The 6,299-nt window shown below is 44.9% G+C and overlaps 1 protein-coding gene and 1 long non-coding RNA gene across 6 annotated transcripts in view; both read left to right on the top strand.

Annotated features, from left to right (window-relative positions):
- The window catches only part of Ablim3 (actin binding LIM protein family member 3), a 119,301-nt gene that overhangs the window by 13,730 nt on the left and 99,272 nt on the right, over window positions 1–6,299 (top strand). The gene's annotated exons all lie outside the window — the stretch shown is intronic.
- LOC110284599 overlaps window positions 4,683–6,299 on the top strand; it is a 14,024-nt gene continuing 12,407 nt past the window's right edge. The window contains exon 1 of the long non-coding RNA XR_002376960.2: window positions 4,683–4,996. This is a non-coding gene — a long non-coding RNA (uncharacterized LOC110284599). The remainder of the gene's footprint in view (window positions 4,997–6,299) is intronic.

Raw genomic sequence — 6,299 nt, 5'->3', positions numbered from 1 at the left:
GGGGGAGTGGGAGGGAGGGAGAGAGGAAGAGAAAGGGAGGGAGGGGAGAGAGGGAGAAGAGGAGAGGGGAGAGGAGAGAAGGGAAGGGAAGGGAAGGGAAGGGAAGGGAAGGGAAGGGAAGGGAAGGGAAGGGAAGGGAAAAGAGATCTAGGCTTTCAAAACCTCAAAATCCTCTCCAATGACAAACTTCTTTGTAGCCATAGCTACTCCAACAAGGCCACACCTCCTAATCCTTCTAATCCTATGAAAAAGTTCCACTCTGTGGTAACTAAGTATTCAAAGATATGAGCCTATGAAGTGTGTGTGTGGGGGGGGGCATTCTTATTCAAACTACCACAACTTGCCTCAAGATAAATGTTAAAAATAAAACTGACATATATGCAGAAGACCCAGGTCAGATTCATGTCTGCTTCCTGATCTCTGAGTCCTGGTCAGTGGATTCTGTGGGTCATGTTCTTGTGTTCTTGTGGTGTCCTTGATTTCTCTGGCTCCTCCAATTCCTCCTCCTCTTCCTCCTGCTTCTCCTCCTTCTCCTGTTCCTCCTTCTCTCCCTCCTTCCTTCCCCTACACTCCTCCTTCTTCTCTTCTTCCCCCTCCTCCTTCTCCACAGTACTCCCCAACCTTCATCCAATATTAGCTTGATGCCCCGTGGGACTCCAAAGAGTGGGCATGAGGGCAATCCCTGACTCTTTTGTCTTGATTTGGAACCCTTCCTCCTGCTGCCTTGCTTCATCCAGCCTTGACGTGAGAATATGTGCCTGGCCTTATGGTAGCTTGTTATACCATATCTGATTGATGTCCCTGGAAGGCTGCTTTTTTTCTGAGGGGAGTCGAAGTGGGGGTTGGATCTGGAGGAAAAGGGAAGGTGTGGGGAGAGACTGGAAGGAGGGAAGAGAGTGGAAACTGCAGTCAGGATGTAGTATATAAGAGAAGAGTAAGAATAAAGGTAAAAAAATTAAATTAAGGGAGTCCTTATACAAGACCTCTGTTAATCACTATATAAAAACTGATTTAAACTGATATTGTAGACCTAAAGAAAATAATAGCTATAGGTCATAAGATTTTTATAAGAAAATATTGTTAAGTATGTTATGATCCTGAGGTAGGCCATGACTTCCGACTACCTTGATCACTAAAATAAGTTAAAAAAAAAAAAAAAGCAACAACCCAAATCAACACATCCCAAAAGAATGAAGATATATGGCCAACAGACTACCAAAAAGGAACTCAGCATCATTAGTTTTTGGTGGAATACAGTTCAAACACCACCCGGTAGCTAGCATTTCTCATGTATGGCTGGTGGAAATCCAAAGGGCACAGCTTTGGGAAACTACATGAGAATTTCATAAAAAATTCAGGATACACCTACCCATGATCCAGCAACACCTCTCTCAGCTGTGAATGCACGAAAGATGAAAACATATATCTACAGGAAGATTTATGCAAGAATGTTCCTGGCGTCTCCATTCATCATAGCCCAGAGCTAAAGGTAACCCAAATGTTTTTCTGCACACAGGCCAGATAAGCAGACTGAGACCCATTCCTACAATGGATTGTTACTTGCTAAGAAAGAGTCACAGCCTGCTAATACAAGCCACAACATGAATCAGTGATAGAAGCTGGTGAAGAGGGAAGTTAGACGTAAAGGTATAAACTGATTCCGTTTATATGAAGTTCAAGAGCAGAAAAAAAAATTTGATTGTGGTAGGCAGAAATCATAACAGAGAACAGGCAAGATTAACCAACATAGGCAGGAATCGTAACAGATGTCACAATCAGTAACATGCTTGTCAGGAAAGCCAAAGACTTGAATTTAAATATCAGCACTTGTGTTTTCTTTTTTTTAAAAAAAAAAAAAAAGAAGAAGAAGAAAGCATAAAGCTGGGCACAACTGCACACATCTGCAGTCCCCACATTGAAGAAGCAGAGACAGGAGGATCCCTGGTGAGCTCCAGGTGCAGTGCGAGAGCCTGACAAAAACACACAGAGAAAGACACCAACATCAGCCTCTACACCTGTGTACACACACACACACACACACACACACACACACACACGTTTACCCAGTTGCAGGCACATCGGAAAACACAGGCACACATAACAATACACACATAAAGAAGTCATAGCAGAGTTTGCTTTTGACCAGGAGAAAAATGTCTGCAAAAAGTCACAGCAGATTATCCAGAGACACGGAAATGTCCCTTCTGTTGATGACGGCCTTGCTTGCGTACTTACCGAAACTCTTAGTGAGATCTCTGGGTTAATGATAATAAGTTGTGCACAGTTCCAGCATGGCCCATGATTATCCCCCTAGACTCTGATCTTTAAAACAGAACTGACTTCCAGCGTCAGCTGTCCTGCTGAGTTTGTAGTCCCTTGAAGCTGGTTTTTCATCAGGCCCATCGTGTTTCATCAAGCCATCCTGCTTGTCTTAAAGGGCTAGTTCAACACAACACCTTTAAAAGTATCATTTGTTGATAGGCAAACCTTTAAGAATTACGCATTTCAAGAGCCACCTCTCCAACATATTTGTACTGCTCCCCATGGCCCTGATATCCTAACCACACTGGCCTCCTGGATGTGACCATGTCACCTCAACCCTAGACTTGGGTTCCCTTTCATGCACCTTTTTTCTCCAGCAGACTTGTTCCATCCCTGGTCCACAGCTGATTCCTTCCCATCTCTGTAGTGTTGCTGGAATGCTTCCCTTCCCCCACTCTTCAATTCCTTCATTCTGCCCACCCCATTTTGTAAATGCCTCTTTAATTACCTATCGTAGCTCTCTCCCATGTAATTATCAACTCCCAATGCCCAGGAAACACAACTGTCTCCCCAGTCTGCAGCACAGAGAAATTGCCCAGGAAATACTGATAAATAATGACTTTTGCCAATGTGCATGAGCTGAAGACTTGGCAGTCTAGTTGTGCTCAGAACTTCCTGCTTGAGGCCAGGTCCTCACTGGGGTTTGATGGGTGCCAGAAGTGACACCAGACTAATTCTCACTTGAGAAGAGCCCTTCGTGTCAAGGGATTCAGAGAAGTCTTTAGGCCGCCTTGACCTCAGGAAAGACTGAGACACTTCCCTGGTATTACTGTGCATATGGCTCCTCCATTGGCCTATGGCCTGGGAGACCTCCATATGTCCTCAAGTGGAAAAAGAATCTGAAGCACAAAAAGACTGACAATGTGTGACCCAAGAGTTGTTCCCACCACCAGTCCTTCCTCATCCTGAATCTGGCAAATGGGCCAGGAGTAAATGGTAGGAGATGCTGTGCATCTTCCTCTTTTTATCCAGAACCTCTGCCTCAATCTCTTCACTCTCTGGCGCTATTAAGCAGACCTCCTTCTGCAGTCTGGATCCCATGCCATTCCCTTCCCTGAGGCCATTTCTCCCCTTGAGCTAAATCCAGGCCAGAGATTACCTTCAGACCCAGAGCAGCTGGTCACCACCCACAACTCACCCGCCCAGGCAGCCTTAGGATGCCTTCAGTCCGCTACTGAGTGTGGCGATTTGGATTACCTCAGCATCTGTGACTCTGTCAGCACTCTGGGGGAAAATACTCCTTAGCCAGTAGCAAAGTCCACTGCTGGGTGTAAACATAGAGGATGCTTTGCCCATTAATCTAGCTTAGAGAGGCTGAGCAAGTGAACAACATATTTGTGTGCTTTGATGATGTTTTCTCCTTTTTTGTCTGAACAACTCACACAGCTGGGGGTTGAGAAGCAAATAACAATGATTTCTTGGGGTTTCTTGACCTTAATATTGCCAGTGATAAGGTCTGCTACCAACAGTGTCAGGAGAAGTCTCCATTTTTGGGGTTTTTTTTTTTTTTTTTTTTTACAAGGCAGGATATCAGGAAGCAGTCTATCTCTTATGTAGGAAGGCAGCTGGCTAAATGTCCAAGGATTGAGCTGGCATCAGGCACATGGCTTCAGTACCCTACATCTCAGTCTGCTCGGCCACGGAACGAGCGGGGTGATCCTCTCCTTACCTGCTTCACTGGGCCAGAGACGATCACATGGCACAAACCATAAAGCCTTGGATTGACCTCTGTCTGCTAGATATCTAGGGCGTGTCTTCTTCCCTTGGCTACTTGAGAGAAAGAGAAGCCAGCAAAGATCTGACTTGATTTCTTTTAGTTATTAGTTCTGGCTATTGGTAGTGTTTCTGTTACCCATTAAAGTCTCAAAGAATTCTGCCCCAAAACTGAGCACAAAGCAAACCCAACTTTATTTGGGTTACAGGTGAATGGACCAAGCGAGGGAGAGTCAGTTCACTGTGGGTCTAATGTAATTACATACCACTGCCCTCATTTCAAATATTTTATAGGATTGCCGGGCCATGTCCCCCACTCACACATCCTGTGTCTCATTCAGAAAGCATTAATGTCTAACCAAGGGATAATAAAAGGGTCTCAGGATGGTATCCATAGGGTACCGTCTTAGCTGCTTCCTTTTGTGTCTGGAAGGGCAGGGAGCAAGCCAGACCAGAAAGAAAGCCCTTTCATCATGTCTGACAGAGCAGGTGACTTGCCTTGGCTGACAGGCGCAGACTGTCACCCTTCAGCCCAGGTGAATGATGCTGTCACCAGCATTTGTGTTGTCACGCCCTGTGACCCTCTCAGGAGGACTCAAGTTTTAGCTTTCCCTCTCCTCTTGCTTATGCTCCTGACTCTTGGCAGCTGTTCCTGAGACCACTGTCTTCCGATGGCTCACTTGTCACAGGCAGTCTAGAGGGTTAGAGATGACCTCTCCCCTCTGAAAGCTGTCAGACGCTGTGTGTTTTCCTAAGTGTAGAGCCAGGTAACCCAGAAGTGCCGCCAACATACCTCTTTGGGAGAGAGGATCTGCCAGTGTGCAGAAGAAGCCCGATGCAATGGAAAGAAAGATATCCAGGGTGGATGGCAGATGAAAGCAGGCCTGAGATGAGGCTAAAAGGGCCAACAAGAGCCAGGAGGTGGAGCAACATGGCCTTTAGTGTCTGGCAAGGATCTCAGGTAGAGTGAAGCTACTGGGTACTATTCAGTGCCCCCGGGGAGGATGGGAGTCAGAGCTGGGTATCACTGGATTTGTTTTTTGAAAGCATCACTTTGGCTGCTGTGCAGAGAATGAATCAGGAGAGGCCGGTTGGGACTTAGATTCCTCCAGGCTGGGACTGAGACTGAAGGTAGATGGGGAAGTGACTCCTATTCCAGGGCCATGGTATGGCCTTGATTCCCTGGTAGATATTTTTTTTTTAATTTTACTTACTTTTATTTTATGTGTATGAATGTTTTGACAATGTGTGTGTGTGTGTGTGTGTGTGTGTGTGTATGTGTGTGTATGTGGAGTGTATGGTATTATGTCTGTGTGTGTATGTATATGTGTGTGTGTTGTATGTTGCTCACCAAAGTCAGAAGGGAGTATCAGATTAGGTAAAACTGGAGTTACAGTTAGGAGCTGCCATGTGGGTGGTGGGAGCTGAACCCAGGTCCTCTGTAATAGCCATCTCTCCAGCCCATCTTAGTAGCTTTTGTACCATCCGTGCCACTTAAGTAATGATGTCGACGCTATTAAATAGCTAATTAGAGCTTCCATACTGAACTACTGTGCATGGCACAAAAAGCAGAAGTTATTTTGTCACAAATAAGGACTTAGAAGTGCAAGGTCAAGGTTCGGGCAGGGACGCTTGCTACTGAGATTCTCGGCATGGCTTGTAGATGATGCTTCTCACACACGTGTTCCTGTCATCTACCCTGTGTCTTCATCTCTTCTTGTTGGATTAGAGTCTATCTCATGATTTCACTTTAACTTGATCTCCTCCTTAAAACTCTGAGTTACGATTTCTGTCAGTGAACGAGGGGGGAGAGTCCATGATTCAGCCCATTGGAAATCCCTCCTGCTGTAGAGAGCATTCAGTGTTTTGGTTCTTTCTCTCCCCTCCCTCCCTGCTCTGTATATGTAGCCACACTATGTACAATGAAGGTTGTATAATCTGTAACCACACTATGTGCAGTGAAGGTTGTATAACATTTTGATGGATTTCATTCGGGTTTTGGTCTTCCACCTAAATGGCCGTGTGATTGTTAAGATAACCGCAGGAATTTCCTGTACTAGTTACTTCTTGGGATCAAACCTGGTGCCCTTTACTTTTGCTGTGGCCTCAGGAAACACCTGCTATGGGCAACAGCTGTCAGGTTCATCCTGAGGAAAGAACTCTTTTTTTTTTTTTTTTTTTTTTTTATTTTTTTTTTTTTTTTTTTTTTTTTTTTTTTTTAATATTTTTATTACATAATTTCCTCAATTACATTTCCAATACTA

This window comes from Mus caroli, chromosome 18 (assembly GCF_900094665.2).
Source record: "Mus caroli chromosome 18, CAROLI_EIJ_v1.1, whole genome shotgun sequence".
Lineage (NCBI taxonomy): Eukaryota > Metazoa > Chordata > Mammalia > Rodentia > Muridae > Mus > Mus caroli.
This window is presented reverse-complemented; position numbering and strand designations above follow the sequence as displayed.